Source organism: Bombina bombina, chromosome 5 (assembly GCF_027579735.1).
Source record: "Bombina bombina isolate aBomBom1 chromosome 5, aBomBom1.pri, whole genome shotgun sequence".
NCBI lineage: Eukaryota > Metazoa > Chordata > Amphibia > Anura > Bombinatoridae > Bombina > Bombina bombina.
The window spans coordinates 662472808-662496244 of record NC_069503.1 but is presented as its reverse complement, the minus strand read 5'-3'; positions in this window follow the sequence as shown (position 1 = coordinate 662496244).

Sequence of the window (23437 nt, the reverse complement as noted above, 5' to 3'; positions counted from 1 at the left end):
AGGTTCTCAATGGGGTTCAGATCAGGTGAACAAGGAGGCCATGTCATTAGATTTTCTTCTATTATACCCTTTCTTGCCAGCCACACTGTGGAGTACTTGGACGCATGTGATGGAGCATTGTCCTGCATGAAAATCATGTTTTTCTTGAAGGATACAGACTTCTTCCTGTACCACTGCTTGAAGAAGTTGTCTTCCAAAAACTGGCAGTAGGACTGGGAGTTGAGCTTGACTCCATCCTCAACCCGAAAAGGCCCCACAAGCTCATCTTTGATGATACCAGCCCAAACCAGTACTCCACCTCCACCTTGCTGGCGTCTGAGTCGGACTGGAGCTCTCTGCCCTTTACCAATCCAGCCACGGGCCCATCCATCTGGCCCATCAAGACTCACTCTAATTTCATCAGTCCATAAAACCTTAGAAAAATCAGTCTTGAGATATTTCTTGGCCCAGTCTTGACGTTTCAGCTTGTGTGTCTTGTTCAGTGGTGGTCGTCTTTCAGCCTTTCTTACCTTGGCCATGTCTCTGAGTATTGCACACCTTGTGCTTTTGGGCACTCTAGTTATGTTGCAGCTCTGAAATATGGCCAAACTGGTGGCAAGTGGCATCTTGGCAGCTGCATGCTTGACTTTTCTCAGTTCATGGGCAGTTATTTTGCGCCTTGGTTTTTCCACACGCTTCTTGCGACCCTGTTGACTATTTTGAATGAAACGCTTGATTGTTCGATGATCACGCTTCAGAAGCTTTGCAATTTTAAGAGTGCTGCATCCCTCTGCAAGATATCTCACTATTTTTGACTTTTCTGAGCCTGTCAAGTCCTTCTTTTGACCCATTTTGCCAAAGGAAAGGAAGTTGCCTAATAATTATGCACACCTGATATAGGGTGTTGATGTCATTAGACCACACCCCTTCTCATTACAGAGATGCACATCACCTAATATGCTTAATTGGTAGTAGGCTTTCGAGCCTATACAGCTTGGAGTAAGACAACATGCATAAAGAGGATGATGTGGTCAAAATACTCATTTGCCTAATAATTCTGCCCTCCCTGTAATGTGTTGACTGGTCCTTTAAGAGCCAAATAGCTCTCTCCTTCACTTTAGCAGTTTGTCCTCGCTGCACTTACTGCATTTCGGAACTCTCACCTCTGACCCCAGGATACATCACAGGCAGGGCCGGATTGGGCCACCGGGATACCGGGGAAAATCCCGGTGGGCCGGGCTGAGCCTGGGCCGGCCGGCAGCTGCACAGTCTGACTCATAGTGTGGACTGTCTGCAGAGCGCGGCACGCTACTACTGAAGGCAAACCAAGCAGCAACCAAAATGAAAGTGCAGGAGGTCCAGGGCTGCACTAACAGTAACAAGTGCATTTCAGCCCCCATTTAAAAGGACACCAGCCAGGGAATGAGGATCGCTAAACTGTGCTAGAGAGCGGGAGAATCAGGTGTCAGGGACAGGAAGTCAAGTTTTTTCAGTGCCTGCACTTGTTGTGTCGACTCTGAGTGGTGCGCAGAGGGACAGCATAAGAACAGCAGTGAGGTAAAAGAATGCTTTGCTTGTACTATTTGATTTACTTGGGAGCTTACATTTTTGCAGTTAGACTCCAGCACAGTACTTCTCCTTTTTTTAATAAACAATTACAATGTGGTTCTGAATTCCCAAACATTTACCTTCATGTGCTTCTCATTAAAGACCGTTTTGTGCATTATCACAGTGCTGGCAGGGCTGTGACTGCAAACAAAAACACAGAGGAAAATTTTGGGAATCCAGAACCACTTTAGCTCCGTGCTATATCAGCAGTGCCAGTGTTGTAAACTCCCCCACCCCAGACACAGAAGATCTGCCGGTAACGAGTGTGACAGGTGGGGGAGGGGTGGGACTATTGCTGATAGTTTACTACGGGAGAGCAGTGGACAGCCTTGTGAATTTCACCTTCTATAATGTCTGTCTGCTAGAGAGATACAGAAGGTAAGGTAAGGCTGCTGGTTACTGCTGCTGCTTGTGACAGCTGAGCTGTATTATGTGTATAGGGCAGTGCTGTTATTCAAAGGAGGAACAACTGACTGGACATATAGGCCTAGATTTAGAGTTCGGCGGTAGCCGTGAAAACCAGCGTTAGAGGCTCCTAACGCTGGTTTTGGGCGCCCGCTGGTATTTGGAGTCAGTGATTAAAGGGTCTAACGCTCACTTTTCAGCCGCGACTTTTCCATACCGCAGATCCCCCTACGCCATTTGCGTATCCTATCTTTTCAATGGGATCTTTCTAATGCCGGTATTTAGAGTCGTTTCTGCAGTGAGCGTTAGAGCTCTAACGACAAGACTCCAGCCGCCTGAAAATAGCAGGAGTTAAGAGCTTTCTGGCTAACGCCGGTTTATAAAGCTCTTAACTACTGTACCCTAAAGTACACTAACACCCATAAACTACCTATGTACCCCTAAACCGAGGTCCCCCCACACCGCCGCCACTCGATTAAAATTTTTAACCCCTAATCTGCCGACCGCCACCTACGTTATATTTATGTACCCCTAATCTGCTGCCCCTAACCCCGCCGACCCCTGTATTATATTTATTCACCCCTAACCTGCCCCCCACAACGTCGCCGCCAGCTACTTACAATAATTAACCCCTAATCTTCCGACCGCAAATCGCCGCCACCTACGTTATCCCTATGTACCCCTAATCTGCTGCCCCTAACACCGCCGACCCCTATATTATATTTATTAACCCCTAATCTGCCCCCTCAACGTCGCCGACACCTGCCTACACTTATTAACCCCTAATCTGCCGAGCGGACCTGAGCGCTACTATAATAAAGTTATTAACCCCTAATCCGCCTCACTAACCCTATCATAAATAGTATTAACCCCTAATCTGCCCTCCCTAACATCGCCGACACCTACCTTCAATTATTAACCCCTAAACTTCCGATCGGAGCTCACCGCTATTCTAATAAATGGATTAACCCCTAAAGCTAAGTCTAACCCTAACACTAACACCCCCCTAAGTTAAATATAATTTTTATCTAACGAAATAAATTAACTCTTATTAAATAACTTATTCCTATTTAAAGCTAAATACTTACCTGTAAAATAAACCCTAATATAGCTACAATATAAATTATAATTATATTATAGCTATTTTAGGATTAATATTTATTTTACAGGCAACTTTGTAATTATTTTAACCAGGTACAATAGCTATGAAATAGTTAAGAACTATTTAATAGTTACCTAGTTAAAATAATAACAAATTTACCTGTAAAATAAATCCTAACCTAAGTTATAATTAAACCTAACACTACCCTATCAATAAAATAATTAAATAAACTACCTACAATTACCTACAATTAACCTAACACTACACTATCAATAAATTAATTAAACACAATTGCTACAAATAAATACAATTAAATAAACTAGCTAAAGTACAAAAAATAAAAAAGAACTAAGTTACAGAAAATAAAAAAATATTTACAAACATAAGAAAAATATTACAACAATTTTAAACTAATTACACCTACTCTAAGCCCCCTAATAAAATAACAAAGCCCCCCAAAATAAAAAATTCCCTACCCTATTCTAAATTAAAAAGGTTACAAGCTCTTTTACCTTACCAGCCCTGAACAGGGCCCTTTGCGGGGCATGCCCCAAGAATTTCAGCTCTTTTGCCTGTAAAAGAATAAATACAATACCCCCCCCCAACATTACAACCCACCACCCACATACCCCTAATCTAACCCAAACCCCCCTTAAATAAACCTAACACTAAGCCCCTGAAGATCTTCCTACCTTGTCTTCACCATCCAGGTATCACCGATCCGTCCTGGCTCCAAGATCTTCATCCAACCCAAGCGGGGGTTGGCGATCCATAATCCGGTGCTCCAAAGTCTTCCTCCTATCCGGCAAGAAGAGGACATCCGGACCGGCAAACATCTTCTCCAAGCGGCATCTTCGATCTTCTTCCATCCGGTGCGGAGCGGGTCCATCTTGAAGCAGGCGACGCGGATCCATCCTCTTCTTCCGATGTCTCCCGACTAATGACGGTTCCTTTAAGGGACGTCATCCAAGATGGTGTCCCTCGAATTCCGATTGGCTGATAGGATTCTATCAGCCAATCGGAATTAAGTTAGGAATTTTCTGATTGGCTGATGGAATCAGCCAATCAGAATCAAGTTCAATCCGATTGGCTGATCCAATCAGCCAATCAGATTGAGCTCGCATTCTATTGGCTGTTCCGATCAGCCAATAGAATGCGAGCTCAATCTGATTGGCTGATGGGATCGGCCAATCGGATTGAACTTGATTCTGATTGGCTGATTCCATCAGCCAATCAGAAAATTCCTACCTTAATTCCGATTGGCTTGCCTACAACTACTGTCTGAATCAGCGCAACAGACTTCCTAAATTAAGTAACATTTGTTACAAAATATACGCCTAGATTACAAGTTTTGCGGTAACAGGGGTGCGGTGCTAACTTGCAGTTTATTCTCACCACTCACTTACCTGCAGCGCTGGTATTACGGGTTTTTATCAACCCGGCGTTAACAGGCAAGAAGTGAGCATAGAGCAAAATTGCGCTCCACACTGCACTCCAATACCAGCACTGCTTAAGTGAGCATTGAACTGGTTATACTGGTTATACTGGTTATGCTTGTGCCCGATTTCCCCATAGACATCAATAAGGAGAGCCGGCTGAGAAAAAGTCTAACACCTGCAAAAAAGCAGCGTAAAACTCAGTAACGCAGCCCCATTGATTCCTATGGGGAAATAAAAGTTATGTTTACACCTAACACCCTAACATGAACCCTGAGTCTAAACGCCCCTAATCTTACACTTATTAACCCCTAATCTGCCGCCCCTGACATCGCCGACACCTACATTATACATATTAACCCCTAATCTGCCGCTCTGGACATCGCCGCCACCTACATTATACTTGTTAACCCCTAATCTGCTGCCACCAACATCGCCGACACCTACATTATATTTATTAACCCCTATTCTCCCTCCCCCAATGTCGCCGCAACCTACCTACATTTATTAACCCCTAATCTGCCGTCACCAACGTCACCGCCACTATTCTAAATTTAGTAACCCCTAAAACTAAATCTAACCCTAACACCCCCTAACTTAAATATAATAAAAATAAATCTAAATAAAATTACTATTATTACTTAAATTGTTCCTATTTAAAACTAAATACTTATAATACTAATAGTTACATTGTATCTAGCTTAAAGTTTATTTTTATTTTACAGGCAAGTTTGTATTTATTTTAACTAGGTAGAATAGTTATTAAATAGTTATTAACTATTTAATAACTACCTAGCTAAAATAAATACACATTTACCTGTAAAATAAAACCTAACCTAAGTTACACTAACACCTAACACTACACTAAAATGAAATAAATTACCTAAATGAAATACAATTAAATAAATCAAATACAATTAGCTAAATTACAAAAAACAAACAAACACTAGATTACAGAAAATAAAAAACTAATTACAAGATTTTTAAACTAATTACACCTAATCTAATAGACCTATCAAAATAAAAAAGCCCCCCCAAAATAAAAAAGCCCTAGCCTAACCTAAACTACCAATAGCTACCAAATAAATCAGCTCTTTTACCTGTAAAAAAATACACACAACCCCCCCAACAGTAAAACCCACCACCCACACAACCAACTCCCCAAATAAAAGCCTAGCTAAAAAAACCTTAGCTCCCCATTGCCCTGAAAAGGGCATTTGGATGGGCATTGCCCTTAAAAGGGCATTTAGCTCTATTGCTGCCCAAATCCCTAACCTAAAAATAAAACCCACCCAATACACCCTTAAAAAATGCTAACACTAACCCCTGAAGATTCACTTACTGGGAGAAGTCTTCATCCAAGCGGCATCTTCTATCTTTATCCTTCCGGTGCAGAGCGGGTCCATCTTCAAGAAATACGGCACGGAGCATCCTCTTCCAATGACGAATACCCGACGAATGAAGGTACCTTTAAGTGACATCATCCAAGATAGCGTCCCTTTGATTCTGATGGCTGATAGAATTCTATCAGCCAATTGTAATTAAGGTTGAAAAAATCCTATTGGCTGATCCAATCAGCCAATAGGATTGAAGTATTTTTGAGCTTGAATTATATTGGCTGTTCCAATCAGCCAACAGAATGCAAGCTCAATCCTATTGGCTGATTGCATAAGCCAATATGATTTTTTCTACCTTAATTCCAATTGGCTGATAGAATTCTATCAGCCAATTGGAATCTAAGGGATGCCATCTTGGATGACGTCATTTAAAGGAACCTTCTTTCAGCAAGAAGACGTCGATTGAAGAGGATGCTCTGCGCCAGATGTCTTGAAGATGGAGCCACTCCATGTCTGGAAAACCACTTCTGTCCATCTGGAGGACCATTTCTGGCGACTTTGTTGAGGATATCTTGCCGCTTGGATGAAGACTTCTACTGGTAAGTGAATCTTCGGGGGTTAGTGTTAGGATTTTTTAAGGGTGTATTGGGTGGGTTTTATTTTTAGGTTAGGGCTTTGGGCAGCAATAGAGCAAAAGAGAATTTTTTTATTTTATGGGGGGCTTTTTTTTTGATAGGGCTATTAGGTTAGGTGTAATTAGTTTAAAGATCTTGTAATTGTTTTTTATTTTCTGTAATTTAGTGTTTGTTTTTTTTTGTAATTTAGCTAATTGTATTTGATTTATTTAATTGTATTTCATTTAAGTAATTTATTTAATTGTAGTGTAGTGTTAGTGGTGTTAGTGTAACTTAGGTTAGGTTTTATTTTACAGGTAAATTTGTATTTTTTTAGCTAGGTATTTATTAAATAGTTAATAACTATTTAATAACTATTCTACCTAGTTAAAATAAATACAAACTTGCCTGTAAAATAAAAATAAACCCTAAGCTAGATACAATGTAACTATTATATTGTAGCTAGTTTAGGGTTTATTTTATAGGTAAATATTTAGTTTTAAATAGAATTAATTTAGGTAATGATAGGCATTTTATTTAGATTTATTTAAATGATATTTAAGTTAGGGGGTGTTAGGGTTAGGGTTAGACTTAGGTTTAAAGGGTTAATAAATTTAGAATAGTGGCGGCGATGTTGGAGATGGCAGATTAGGGGTTAATAAGTATAATGTAGGTGGCGGCGATGTTGGGGGCAGCAGATTAGGAGATAATAGGTATAATGTAGGTGGCGGCAACGTTAGGGGCGGCAGATTAGGGGTTAATAATATTTAACAAGTGTTTGCAAAGCGAGAGTGTGTCGGTTTAGGAATTAATATGCTTATTATAGTGGCTGCGATGTCCGGAGCGGCAGATTAGGGGTTAATATTTGTATTTTAGTGTTTGCGATGCAGGAGGGCCTCGGTTTAGGGGCTAATAGGTAGTTTATGGGTGTTAGTATACTTTTTAGCACTTTAGTTATGAGTTTTATGCTACAGCTTTGTAGTGTAATACTCATATCTACTGACTTTAAAATGCGTTAGGAATCTTGGCGGTAGAGGGTGTACCGCTCACTTTTTGGCCTCCCAGGACAAACTCGTAATACCGGCGCTATGCAAGTGCCATTGAAAAAAGACTATACGCAATTTGAGTAAGTTGGTTTGCAGTAAGGCCAAAAAAGTGTGCGGTGCCCCTAAACCTGCAAGACTCGTAATACCAGCGGGCATAAAAAAGCAGCGTTAGGACCTGTTAACGCTGCTTTTTCACCTTACCACAAAACTCGTAATGTAGGCGATAACTGTCTCTACCCTCCTAAAGATTGTTTTAATGATACAAAGTATGAACAAACAAGAACATTTTCTACATCAAGCACATACCCTTTTATGTACATCTCTATAAACTCAGCCTGAGTACATTCTGATTCCTTAAAGGAACATACACCTCTTTATAAAGGAATTTATTTTTGCAGTTGCGATCCACTAATCAATCATTATTAAATCCTCTAGAATACAGTTTATAACACATGCACAAATACACACATACTTACACATATACAGTATCCCACAAAAGTGATTACACCACTCAAATTTTTGTAAATATTTTATTATATTGTTTCATGTGACAACACTGAAGAAATTACACTTTGCTATAATGTAAAGTAGTGAGTGTACAGCCTGTATAACAGTGTAAATTTGCTGTCCCCTCAAAATAACTCAACACATTAATGTCTAAACCATTGGTAACAAAAGTGAGTACACCCCTAAGTGGAAATGTCCAAATTGGACCAAATTAGCCATTTTCCCTCTCCGGTGTCATGCGACTCGTTAGTGTTACAAAGTCTCAGGTGTGAATGTGGAGAGCAGGTGTGTTAAATTTGGTGTTATTGCTCTCACACTCTCTCATACTGGTCACTGGAAGTTCAACATAGCACATCATGGCAAAGAACTCTCTGAGGATCTGCTGAAAAAAGAATTGTTACTCTACATAAAGATGACCTAGGCTATAAGAAGATTGCCAAGACCCTGAAACTGAGCTGCATCACGGTGGGCAAGACCATACAGCGGTTTCACAGGACAGGTTCCATTTAGAACAGGCCTCGCCATGGTTGACCAAAGAAGTTGAGTGAACATGCTTAGCATCATAGAAAAGTTACATATGTATTTGACAATAACTTGACATATCATTCATGAATATGCTAAAGCAAGTACATGTATTATTGTGTGCCAGTTACAATTTTTCAGCTTATTCTACAAACTTTGTGTGAACAACATCAACACCTCTGTAGATAAGGGGTTAACTAATGACTGCAGTAGCAGCCCTTTAAATCATTTTAACTGTGGAGAAAGGTCTCTGCATTTCAATCTATCCTAACATTACAGCCCATAAACATTAGGAACTTACCCACAGCAAGTAAGAAGGAAATACACGCTCTGAAAACTTTTCTTAGAAGATCAGGCAGCTGCTGGTGTTAAAGTCCTTGTTTAAATCAGGAGGGTTAAAGTGAAAGTAAATTTAGAGCCTCAACATTAATGCCATCCATTAATGTTCATTAGATAAGTACAGTCGCTAACTTTAAAAAAAAAAAAAAACATTTGTCTTTATTAGTAATTTATATACTAAATAGCATACCTTTTGTTGTGCTTCTTCCACCCACCCGATCATTTCCAGATTTTTCTCCTTTACACTTAAGACCGGTCCCACCAGCTCTTACGTGCACATTCATGCGCATTCCTGTGAGGCATATTCTTTTGCTCATGCGCAGAAAAACGATCGATACTTTGAGCTGCAGGCATTGAAGAAAGGAAGACCGGCGCTCACTCCTAAAGTTACATCCAGGCTACCTGTCAGCATTGAAGGCAGACTGCCGCTCACTCCTCCTAAGTCCTGAATGCCCTTAGTAACTTGTACTTGTTGTCGGTGTCACTCTGTCACCCGGTCCCCAAGTCAGTAGTCAGTGGGTGGGATTGGAATGACTGACAGCCGGGCACAATGGGTCACCATTAGGAGCGGCATTGAAGGCATTCCAATCCCAACCACTGACTACTTACTTGTGGACCAAGTGAAGTGACAGTCAGAGTAAGACCAACAACAAGTAAAAGTTACTGCAGACATTTAGGAGGAGCGAGCGGCAGTCTGCCTTCAATGCTGACAGGGAGCTAGGATGTAGTTTTAGCTTTTTAATAGAATAGAGAGCTTCACAGCATGCTCATAAAACTTATATTACAACTGCTAATTCTAAGGTTAGCTCTTTCTAGCATTGTAACAGGCGCATCTACAAAATGATCCCCCTTCCAGCCCTCTTTAGTTGTCTGTCTATCGCAATCCTACCAAACAGAGAATGCGCATGCGTGTCTCATGAACCTGCATATATTTTGCGGCCATAAATATCTTCAGGCACGCATGCGTATTTAGGTTGGTGGGCGTAAAATTAGTCTGTTGGGACGCCAGTGGGGAACCCTTTAAAATGGATTTCAACTGATTCATCATTACAAAACAAAAAAAATGTAATAGCCGGGCATAGTTACGGAGATAGAACCGAGCGGTGTAAAAGGTACTTTAAAATGTTTTTTAATAACATTGTTATAAAATTGATGACTTAAACTCACACTAATTTTAGATATACTATATAAATCTTCATAGATGCGTGACAGTTAACTTTTCCTTTAAGTGACAAAAGTCGTTCCCAGGCTCACTGTCCTGTTAGAGAGCAAGGTACAGATCAATGTGCACACTGCCCAAACATGCAACTCAGATTTAATTGCCGAGGTATTAGCTTTGTTTTGCAAATAGATCAAATAAGAGAAAGCTAAGAATTTATAGTATAATTTATAGTAAAGCTGAAGATTTGTTCAGCATACATGCAGGCTTGCTATACTTAAATTAAATTGCTATGTGTGTAGGCAATGCTTATTTTATCAATCTATGAATACCATTAGAGGCATACTTTAGGTGTCCCAACTCCTCATGAACAATTTACACTATGGGGGAGATTTAATATGCAGTGCATGCTGCTTTCTCCACACGTAGTTTCCAGCACGCTGGAAACAGAAGTTAAGAAGTAGAGGTTGTAATACTGCAATCATATTTATCAGATATGATTGGGATGATTGACACCCCCTGCTAGTAGCCGATTGGCCGCGAATGTGCAGGGAGCGGCATTGCACAAACATTTCACACGAAATGCTTGTGCAATGTTAAATGACAACAGTGTATGCTGTCAGAATTTAGCGATGCCGGGCAGACACGATTCACTACAGCAAATCATGTCTGCCTGTAATTTAATAAATTGACCCCCTATACTGCGCAGTGATCACAGGTCTCATACAGTGCAGTTCAAGCTTTACAATAAAGTTAGTAACTTTTATTAATACCTGCAATTTCTTTGCTATGTCCATGAACAGTAAACAGATCTTGCCCATCTGCTGCTCCACCCAAGACTCTAGCTAGTGAAGTTACACAAGCTCCCTGTAGACCTCCCCCCACATGATCCTTTCAGTCAATGGAAGCTTAGAAGTCTGACTGTGCCTAGACGTCCCCTATGCTAACTGATAGGGTGACGTCAGAAATCACTTAAAGGCACAGACAAAGCATGTGAAAAGTGCTCTTAAACAGGGCAGATTACAAAAAAGCCCTATGTGAGAGAACTTTGCAAATTAAAGATTTTTCTAAATGTATTATTATTTTTAAAAATAGCAACATAAAAAACAAAACACATATTCCTAATTGTGCCACCACAATAGCATTTTTTTTTTCCTTTTATTTTATTTATTTTTCTTTCCCCCAAAAACATATGGGGCACTGTCCTTATTAAGGAGCCTCCACTGAATTATATATATATATATATATATATATATATATATATATATATATATATATATATATATAGGTTGAGTATAAACCTTGGACATAGGGGAAGTGTTTTGTTCAGGTTTAACACTGTGTGTTTCAAGTACAGTTCTACTTAATATCTTTGGAACTTTTATATGCATTACATTATCCACATACACATATATCTCATTGACCTGTCCTTTTACTATTATCATTATTTTTGTTGGGTATAGGACACATTATATATAGGTTCTAATTAAGTGACCATTGGATATTGCTTCCCCCCCCCCGTGGTCCTTTTCTTCAATAATGATTCTAAATGTATATGTGATATATGTGGGGATATATATCAATTTATTATGTAAAGAGAACAGCAGCATCCTTTCACACATGACACAACACCCATTTGCGTATATATTGACTTTTATTGATATGTGTGTATACATATACTGTATCTACACATCTAAACGAAGATAGCTATAGCTAATACAATATAAAACCAGAGCTACTGTGATTTATTTCAGATAAGAGTGAAACTATTTCTCTTATTAGGGCACAACTATTTTGTCCCTTATATAAATAAAGAAATATATATAAAATTAAAAATAATACGGCGAGATTACGAGTTTTGCGTTAGAGGCTATGCGGTGCTAACGAGCAGTTTTCTCTCACCGCTCACTTCCCTGCAGTACTGGTATTACAGGTTTTTAAAAACCCGGCATTAAAAGGCAAGAAGTGAGCGTTGAGCAAAATTGTGCTCCTTACCGCACTCCAATACCAGCGCTGCTTAAGTCAGCGGTGAGCTGGTCATACGTGCTCGTGCACGATTTCCCCATATGAATCAACGGGGATAGCCGGCTGAGAAAAAGTCTAACACCTGGAAAAAATCCGTGTAAAACTCAGTAACGCAGCCCCATTGATTCCTAAGGGGAAATAAAATGTATGTTTGCACCTAACACCCTAACATGAACCCTGAGTCTAAACACCCCTAATCTTACACTTATTAACCCCTAATCTGTAGCCCCAATATCGTCGCCACCTACATTATATTTATTAACCCCTAATCTGCCGCTCCGGACACCGCCAACACCTACATTATATGTATTAACCCCTAATCTGCTGCCCCCAACATCGCCGACACCTACATTATTTTTCTTAACCCCTAATCTGCGGCCTCCAACGTTGCCGCCACTATATTAAACATATTGACCCCTAAACCGCCGCAATCCCACCTCGCAAACATTAGTTAAGTATTATTAACCCCTAATCTGCCGTCCCTAACATCCCCGCCACCTACCTACATTTATTAATCCCTAATCTTCCGCCCCCAACGTCGCCAACACTATACTAAATGTATTAACCCCTAAACCTAAGTCTAAACCTAACCCTAACACCCCCTAACTTAAATATAATTACAATAAATCTAAATAAAAATTAATATTATTACCTAAATAATTCCCATTTAAAAATAAATACTTACCTATAAAATAAACCCTAAGATAGCTACAATATAACTAATAGTTACATTGTAGCTATCTTAGGGTTTATTTTTATTTTACAGGCAAGTTTGTATTTATTTTAACTAGGTACAATAGTTATTAAATAGTTATTAACTATTTAATAACTACCTAGCTAAAATAAATACAAAAGTACCTGTAAAATAAAACCTAACCTAAGTTACAATTACACCCCCTGAAGATCGACTTACTGTTGTGAAGACCAGACATCCATCCTCAAGGAAGCAGCAGAAGTCTTCATCCAATCGGGCCGAAGTCCTCAACGAAGCCGGGAGAAGTCTTCATCCAAGCCAGGCGAAGTGGTCCTCCAGACAGGCAGAAGTCTTCATCCAGACAGCATCTTCTATCTTCATCCATCTGACGCGAAGTGGCTCCATCTTCAAGACATTCAACGCGGAGCATCCTCTTCTTCCGACGACTACCCAATGAATGAAGGTTCCTTTAAGTGACGTCATCCAAGATGGCGTCCCTTAGATTCCGATTGGCTGATAGAATTCTATCAGCCAATCGGAATTAAGGTAGAAAAAATCCTATTTGCTGATGCAATCAGCCAATAGGATTGAGCTCACATTCTATTGGCTGTTCCAATCAGCCAATAGAATGCAAGCTCAATCCTATTGGCTGATTGCATCAGCCAATAGGATTTTTTCTACCTTAATTCCGATTGGCTGATAGAATTCTATCAGCCAATCAGAATCTAAGGGACGCCATCTTGGATGACGTCACTTAAAGGAACCTTCATTCGTTGGGTAGTCGTCGGAAGAAGAGGATGCTCCGCATCGGATGTCTTGAAGATGGAGCTGCTCCGCGTCGGATGGATGAAGATAAAAGATGCCGTCTGGATGAAGACTTCTGCCCGTCTGGAGGACCACTTCGCCCGGCTTGTATGACGACTTCTCCCGGCTTCGTTGAGGATTCAACTCAGTTGGATGAAGTCTTCTGCTGCTTCCTTGAGGATGGATGTCTGGTCTTCAGAACTGTAAGTCGATCTTCAGAGGGTTAGTGTTAGGTTTTTTTAAGGGTGTATTGGGTGGGTTTCATTTTTAGATTAGGGGTTTGGGCTGCAAAAGAGCTAAATGCCCTTTTAAGGGCAATGCCCATCCAAATGCCCTTTTCAGGGCAATGGGGAGCTTAGGTTTTTTTTAGTTAGCTTTTTATTTGGGGGGTTTGTTGTGTGGGTGGTGGGTTTTACTGTTGGTGGGTGTTTGTATTTTTTTTTTACAGGTAAAAGAGCTGATTACTTTGGGGCAATGCCCCGCAAAAGGCCCTTTTAAGGGCTATTGATAGTTTAGTTTAGGCTAGGTTTTTTTTTAATTTTGATAGGGCTATTAGATTATGTGTAATTAGTTTAAAGATCTGTAATTTGTTTTTTTTATTTAATTGTTTTTAATTTAGTTAATTAATTTAATTGTAGTGTAGTGTTAGGTGTTATTGTAACTTAGGTTAGGTTTATTTTACAGGTACTTTTGTATTTATTTTAGCTAGGTAGTAATTAAATAGTTAATAACTATTTAGTAACTATTCTACCTAGTTAAAATAAATACAAAAATTGCCTGTAAAATAAAAATAAACCCTTAGCTAGCTACAATGTAACTATTAGTTATATTGTAGCTAGCTTAGGGTTTATATTACAGGTAAGTATTTAATTTTAAATAGGAATTAGTTAGGTAATGATAGTAATTTTATTTAGATTTATTTAAATTATATTTAAGTTAGGGGGTGTTAGGGTTAGGGTTAGACTTAGGTTTAGGGGTTAATACATTTAGAATAGTGGCGGCGACGTTGGGGGCGGCAGATTAGGGGGTTAATAAAAATAATGTAGGTGTCGGCGATGTCCAGAGCGTCAGATTAGGGGTTAATAAGTATAATGTAGGTGGCGGCGATGTTAGGGACGGCAGATTAGGGGTTAATAATATTTAACTAGTTTTTGCGAGGCGGGAGTGTGGCGGTTTAGGGGTTAATATGTTTATTATAGTGGCGGCGATGTCCGGAGCGGCAAATTAGGGGTTAAAAATTTAATTTTAGTGTTTGCAATGTGGGAGGACCTCGGTTTAGGGGTTAATAGGTAGTTTATGGGTGTTAGTGTACTTTTTAGCACTTTAGTTATAAGTTTTATGTTACGGCGTTGTACCATAAAACTCTTAACTACTGACTTTAAAATGCGTTAGGGATCTTGGAGGTAGAGGGTGTACTGCTCACTTTTTGGCCTCCCAGGACAGACTCATAATACTGGCCCTATGGAAGTCCCATAGAAAAAGACTTTACAAAGTTTATGTAAGTCGTTTTGCGGTAAGGCCAAAGAAGTGTGCGGTGCCCCTAAATCTGCAAGACTCGTAATAGCAGCGGTAGGGTAAAAGCAACGTTAGGACCTGTTAACGCTGCTTTTTCAGCCTAACGCACAACTCGTAATCTAGCCGTTTATTTCCTCTAATTGGAGAAGAAAGGTATTTCAAATATTTATTTGACTTTAGCACAGTTCTAGTACCGAACCTTTGGGTTAGCACAAGAATAAAAGACAGAAAAGGGTTTTGTAATTTTAACTTGTAATACGAGTGCAGGAACAGGCACACTATTTATTTAACTTGAGTGCAGTTAAAGCTCAATGAGCGCTAAAATTTTTGAGCTACACTTGGCCATCTGGCGGCCCATAGGCTACATGCAGCCTTCTGTACTTGTTTTTGCAGCCACAGAATTAAGAATATGCACCATCAATTGTGTTGTTCCAGAAAAAGGGGAATTAAAAATATGTTCTTCTAGGTTAGTGGGCAAACTTAATTAAGCCCTCCTTAAGGGGAGAATGGAGATAGAGGGTACCTTGGAACATTACATAACTGCCCCTATAAATTAATATGTGGCCCTTAAGGCTTCTAAAATATTGATCTGTTGCCGTAATGTTTTAGAAAGTTGGCCCTCATTATTTTAGGTAAAACAAAATCAAATTAAAGTAATCTTGACTATACAAGAAAAAAAATACATGGGCTAGTAGTTACTTTGTATCATGTCCACCAGACATCGCTGAATGCCGACAGCATACGCTGTCCGCATTTAGCATTGCACAAGCAGTTATGGTGAACTGCTTGTGCAATAGCACCGCTTGCAGATTCACGGCCAAACGGGCGCTAGCAGGGGGTGTCAATCAACCCGATCGTATTTGATCGGGCGGATTGATGTCTTCTGGAAAAAGAAAATCAGCTGCACGGTTTTAAAAAGGTAAAAAAATAGAATTTTTGATATGCCTTAAAAACAAGGTACATGCAGGCTAGCAGGATGAACATCCTAACATGTTTCGTGCCTATACTCGGCACTTAATCATAGGACTAGGGTTCATGGTATTGCCCCTTCCTTTTAAAGGGACAATACCCAATAGCAAACTTTGTACAATTTAAAAAGACAAAACACCAAATGTGTACTATACACTGGGGAAAAAAAACACTTGTAGAATAATACAAAAAAATAATACATATATGCATACATAATAAACAAAAAATAAGTGAATAATTAAGTAAATAAATAAATAAATAAATATTTAAATGAATAAATAAATATTTAAATAAATATTTTCTACGGAATGGTGAAAGATATTCTAAATGTTGATTGTAACTATGGGTAGATCAAAATGTAATTGATTACTCTGAATATGCCTAATAGGATCTCAATTTACTAAAAATCCCTGGCAATTGTAATTTGATCGTTACCCTGCAATAGAATAGCCACAAAGTATGCAATAAATACCTATGTCTATGAGAGGGAAAGACCATGCCACATAGGGAGATGTGGCATGATTTTAAAGAGAAGCTATATTCTAAACATATTCATAGTACAAAATGAATTAATTTAAATTTAAATGTGTATGCCAAAAAAGAAAAGGCTAAACAGCATAGCACCTTGCATTTAATATGATATAACTACCCATCCTCTCACTACTAAAATATTAGTTGTTTAGTTTAAGAAAAATATGGATTCCAAACAACAATTATTACAAAAAATAGATGCATGTATATAATTAATGGAGCGAGACTCTATTCAAAATAATAGGACATGTCCCATTCCCTATTTAAACCTAAGGGAGTGATGGTCTTCGGTTTATGTATCCAATACAGCTCACGTTTCAATAATAGTTTACATTTGTTGCCACCTCTGATGGGAGAATCAACCTTATCTATAACTTTTACTGTAATATATGCTTTATGGGTAAAATGTAATAGATTAAAATGTCTTGCCACAGCCGAGTCTTTGTTGTAATTCTTAGTGTCATTAATATGTTCCCTGACCCTGGATATAAGTTCCCTTGTCGTTTGTCCGACATATTGAAGGGAACAGATGTTACATTCTAGCAGATAGACAATGAATTCGGTTCTACAGTTAGCATAAAAATTTGCCATAAAATTCTCCTGAGTGACAGAACTTAAAAAATGGTTTCTCTGACTAATCACTCCACAGGTGATACAGGATCTTGCTCCACATCTGTAAGTGCTTTTTTTCCACAGCTAATCTCTGGTTTTGGCCCCCTTACTAATGATCATGCTGGGAGCCAACTTTGTCGCTAATGTAGGTGGTTTCTTAGAAACAAACCTACAGGACCGAGAGACATCACCCAAGAGTTCATCTCCTTTTAAGATATGGAGGTTTCTCTTGAGAATTTTTCAGATGTCATAATACTGTTTGGAGTATTCCGTAGAAAATACCACAGCATCTTTATCGAAATCGCTCTTGTCCCTTTTGGTATGAATAACCTCTGACTGTTTTTTATATTTTACACTGTCAAATGATTTCTGAAGCTCTTTGTCTGAGTACCCTCTCATTTTGAGTCTATTTGTAAGTTCGGCTGACTGAGTGTAAAAATTGTGATCAGAGTTTGTGTTTCTCCTCATGTGGATGTATTTCGCTCTAGGAATTGAGCGAATGAGATGTGGTGGATGACAGGATTTAGCATGTAAAATAGTATTGCCCGCTGTGGGCTTACAAAAAGTATCAGTGAGTATAGTGCCTGTATCAATGCTGCCAGTTAAGGTAAGATCCAAAAAGCAAGCTGTATGGGAATGCATTTCACCAGTAAATTTGAGATTTAACACATTATCATTAAGATAATCCAAAAACATATTAATGTCTAGTGGGTCCTGTACAATAAAAATCAAGTCATCTATAAACCTCATATATTTAATGTTTAGCCTTTTCTTTTTTGGCATACACATTTAAATTTAAATTAATTCATTTTGTACTATGAATATGTTTAGAATATAGCTTCTCTTTAAAATCATGCCACATGGTCTTTCCCTCTCATAGGTATTTATTGCATACTCTGTGGCTATTCTATTGCAGGGTAACAATCAAATTACAATTGCCAGGGATTTTTAGTAAATTGAGATCCTATTAGGCATATTTAGAGTAATCAATTACATTTTGATCTACCCATAGTTACAATCAACATTTAGAATATCTTGCACCATTCCATAGAAAATATTTATTTATTCATTTAAATATTTATTTATTTATTTATTTACTTAATTATTCACTTATTTTTCTCATTTTTTTGTTTATTATGTATGCATATATGTATTATTTTTTTGTATTATTCTAGAAGTGTTTTTTTCCCCAGTGTATTGTACACATTTGGTGTTTTGTCTTTTTAAATTGTACAAAGTTTGCTATTGGGTATTGTCCCTTTAAAAGGAAGGGGCAATACCATGAACCCTAGTCCTGTGATTAAGTGCCGAGTATAGGCACAAAACATGTTAGGATGTTCCTCCTGCTAGCCTGCATGTACCTTGTTTTTAAGGCATATCAATAAATTCTATTTTTTACTTTTTTAAAACCGCAAGTGCAGCTGATCTTTTTTTTCCTGCTTGTTTTCCCTGCGGCGGAACCGGCCGCAGTTTTGGCGTGCACCCCCTGGGCTTCACACCTTTTCCTTTCCCCTGGACTTCCGGTGGCGTTTTCAGTCAGCGTGGGACCTGAGCGGCTGCTGTCATGGATGTTTCTCAAGGATTGATGTCTTCAGCCTCAGAGCCAGCGGATGAGTTAAGGAGCAGTGGTCTTAAGACTGCTGCTTCTTAACTCCTGTTTCCAGTGAGCCTGAATACTCTCGCGGAAACAAGGGTATTTGGCCCCATTCGGGCCATGATAAATCGGCCCCATTATCTCACTCTAGGATAGGTGGGTTTCCCAATACTGCTTAATTCTCTGTATTTTCTTTTAAATATAAGTAGTCAATAGTCTGAATGTGTGCTTTCATGAAATCGTTAAAATTGTTATTTTTATTGGATTGCAATGTTAAAACTGGGCCTTTATACAGTTGTAAGAAAAATGACAGCCAGTATCAATGTCAAACTTGAAACACTGCAAGAAAATATATAAAACCCCTTCACTGCACAAACATTCAAGTGGATCTTTTTTAAAGTCCTGCTGCTTTCATACTAGCCAATCAATCAGAATTTGAAGTTAATGATTGGTTGGCTCATGCAGCCAAATCTTACCTACATTTTATTGCTAGCCCTTAAAACATTTTTAGAAACATACAATTTAACTTGAGACATGTTTATGTTGCTATGTAGTGTTTTTCTATGTGAAACAGAGTCTCCTACATAACAATACAATTGAGTCAATTTACCAAATGTCGGGCGGTTATAGCAAACCATGTCCACCCGATATTGCTAAATGAACTGTTGGCATTTAACATTGCACAAGCATCTATTGTGAAATGCTTGTGCAATGCCCCCCCTTGCACATTTGCGGCCAATCAGTCGCTAGCAAGGGGTGTCAACCAAGGTGGCAGACAAGTTAAGGAGCAGTGATTTTACGACCTCCCACAGAGAAAGCAGCATACACTGCTTATTAAATCTCTCTCAATGAGGCCAAATTATCAAAGGTCTTGCGGATCTGATCCAACAGTGCGGATCAGTTCCGCAAGACCTTGCTGAATGCGGAAAGCATTCCCCGTATTCAGCATTGCACCAAGAGCTGCTGGTGCAACGCCGCCCCCTGCAGACAAGGTGGCAGACAAGATAAGGAGCAGTGATTTTACGACCTCCCACGGAGAAAGCAGCATACACTGCTTATTAAATCTCTCTCAATGAGGCCGAATTATAAAAGGTCTTGCGGACCTGATCCGACAGTGCAGATCAGGTTCGTAAGACCTCGCTGAATGTGGAGAGCAATACACTCTACGTATTCAGCATTGCACCAGCAGTTCACAAGAGCTGCTGGTGCAACGCCGCTCCCTGCAGATTTGAGTCCAATGGGCCACCAGCAGGGAGGTGTCAATCAACCCAATCGTACTCGATCGGGTTGAATTGTGCCGATTCCTGTCCGTCTGCTCAGAGCAGGTGGACAGGGTTATGAAGCAGCTGTCTTTAGACCACTGCTCCATAACTGCTGTTTCTGGTGAGTCTGAAGACTCACCAGAAACACGGGCCCTCAAGAACCATTCGGAGCTTGATAAATGGGCCTCTTCGTCTAAAAAAAATCACAAAGATTTTGCGTGATTTCGCTCCATGCTGGCAAGGTTTTGAATATCAGGCTTAGGGTGAGCAGACAGGCTCTCCAAACTTTTAAAAGCCAGTTAAAAAGTCAGAGCTTTGTTAATAGATGCTAAAGCATGCCCTACATATTTTTTTTTCCCATATAGACCTATTGAATTACTTTTCTATTATTATTCTGATCTTCAACCATGTTGGAAACATGCTGTAAATAATAATCATAGTTCTACCAAAAGAAAATGTGTGACTAAACAAGTCATAGGGCATTTTTTTCCCAAAGGAGGAGAATGTAGCTGCTAACTTAATCTTCAGATATTTAGATCACTGTTCTTTGATCTTTTAAATGATCTTTGGAAACTATTGATACTATAAAATATTATTCACATATTTAAGTTACATTAACTGGTCAGTTTAGTGCATTAAAACTTTCTTTATCTATTTCTTTACTTATTTTCTGTTGCAAATGCCTATTGATGTGAGCTATTTGCTGTAACATGAAGCTGTTACTGTAGCATATGTCTTATATACAAACCACAATACTGTGGTTAGCTTGATTCAGTCCTTGTGCTTCCCAAAAATACTTTGACAGGACAAATTAAAGGAAGATAATATAGTTTATTGCTTGCACAGATATAACTGGTATTACCAGTTAATGGCTATTAACTACTTTTCTACCAAGAATTTCAGAGAAAAACTTGCCCAAAATACCAGTGAAGTTTTAGCATTTTTGCGATGCAATGCCACCCCTTGCAAATACACGGCCAAATGGGAGCTAGCAGGGGGTGTCAATCAACCCGATCGTATTTGATCGGGCGGATTGATGTCTTCAGCCTCAGAGGCAGTGGATGAGTTAAGGAGCAGTGGTCTTAAGACCGCTGTTTCTTAACTCCTGTTTCCAGCGAGCCTGAAGACTCTCACGGAAACAGGGGTATTTGGCCCCATTTGGGCCATGATAAATCGGCCCCATTATCTCACTCTAGGATAGGTGGGTTTCCCAATACTGCTTAATTATATGTATTTTCTTTAAAATATAAATAGCCAATAGTCTGAATGTGTGCTTTCATGAAATCGTTAAAATTGTTATTCTTATTGGATTGCAATGTTAAAACTGGGCCTTTATACAGTTGTAAGAAAAATGACAGCCAGTATCAATGTCAAACCTGAAACACTGCAAGAAAATATATAAAACCCCTTCACTGCACAAACATTCAAGTGGATCTTTTTTAAGTCCTGCTACTTTCATACTAGCCAATCAATTAGAATTTGAAGTTAATGATTGGTTGGCTCATGCAGCTAAACCTCACCTACATTTTATTGCTAGCCCTTAAAACATTTTTAGAAACATACAATTTAACTTGAGACATGTTTATGTTGCTATGTAGTGTTTTTTTTATGTGAAACAGAGACTCCTGCATAACAATACAATGGAGTCAATTTACCAAATTTCGGGCGGTTATAGCAAACCATGTCCACCCGACATCGCTAAATGAACTGTTGGCATTTAATATTGCACAAGCATCGTTTGTGAAATGCTTGTGCAATGCCGCCCCCTGCACATTTGCGGCCAATCAGTCGCTAGCAAGATGTGTAAACCAAGGTGGCAGACAAGATAAGGAACAGTGATTTTACGACCTCCCACGGAGAAAGCAGCATACACTGCTTATTAAATCTCTCTTAATGAGGCCGAATTATCAAAGGTCTTGCGGACCTGATCCGACAGTGCGGATCAGGTCCGTAAGACCTCGCTGAATGCGGAGAGCAATACGCTCTCCGTATTCAGCATTGCACCAGCAGCTCACAAGAGCTGCTGGTGCAACGCCGCTCCCTGCAGATTTGCGGCCAATGGGCCTCCAGCAGGGAGGTGTCAATTAACCCAATCGTACTCGATCGGGTTGAATTGTGGCGATTCCTGTCCGTCTGCTCAGAGCAGACGGACAGGGTTATGAAGCAGCGGTCTTTAGACAACTGCTCCATAACTGCTGTTTCTGGTGAGTCTGAAGACTCACCAGAAACACGGCCCTCAAGAACCATTCAGAGCTTGATAAATGGGCCTCTAAGTCTAAAAAAAATCACAAAGATTTTGCGTGATTTCGCTCCACACTGGCAAGGTTTTGAATATCAGGCTTAGGGTGAGCAGACAGGCTCTCCAAACTTTTAAAAGCCAGTTAAAAAGTCAGAGCTTTGTTAATAGATGCTAAAGCATGCCCTACATATTTTTTTCCCCATATAGACCTATTGAATTACTTTTCTATTATTATTCTGATCTTCAACCATGTTGGAAACATGCTGTAAATAATAATCAGAGTTCTACCAAAAGAAAATGTGTGACTAAACAAGTCATAGGGCATTTTTTTCCTCAAAGGAGGAGATTATAGCTGCTAACTTAATCTTCAGTAGTGATGTTGCGAACTGTTCGCCGGAGAACAGTTCCCGGTGATCTTAGCTTGTTCGCATTTGCCGCGGCGGGCGAACATATGCGATGTTCGATCCGCCCCCTATTCGACATCATTGAGGAAACTTTGACCCTGTATCTCACAGACTGCAGACACATTTGAGCAAATCAGCAGCAGACACTCCCTCACAGACCCTCCAAGCTCCTGGGCAGAAGCCATTTTAGATTCATTACGATCCTGCATTCTTAGTGAGAGGAGGGTTAGTGCTGCTGCTGGTGATTTTATAGGGAAATAGATAGCTAGGCTAGTGTATTTAGTGTCCACTACAGTACTGAAGGATTCATCTAATCTCTGCTGTAAGGACAGCACCCCAAAAAGCCCTTTTTAGGGCTAGAACTTCAGCCCAAAAAGACCTTTTTAGGGCTAGAACTTCAGTCGTTTTTTTTTTTTATTTGTAATTTTATTTGCATTTTCCTGGCTGTCAGCCTGTGTGTGAGGCTCACAGCATATACTGTGATTAGTGCCACCACTGATATCTGCTTAACATTAGTGTAAATTTAAAAAAAAAAACTTTTACATCATTTTGCTAGTGTAATCTAATTTCATTTTCTATCAGGCCTGTGTGTCAGGCCCACATTATATACTGTGATTAACTGCTCTGTGCCACCACTGATATCTGATGTAATATTAGTGTAAAATTAAAAAAAAAAAAAAACTTTTACATCATTTTGCTAGTGTAATCTAATTTCATTTTCTATCAGGCCTGTG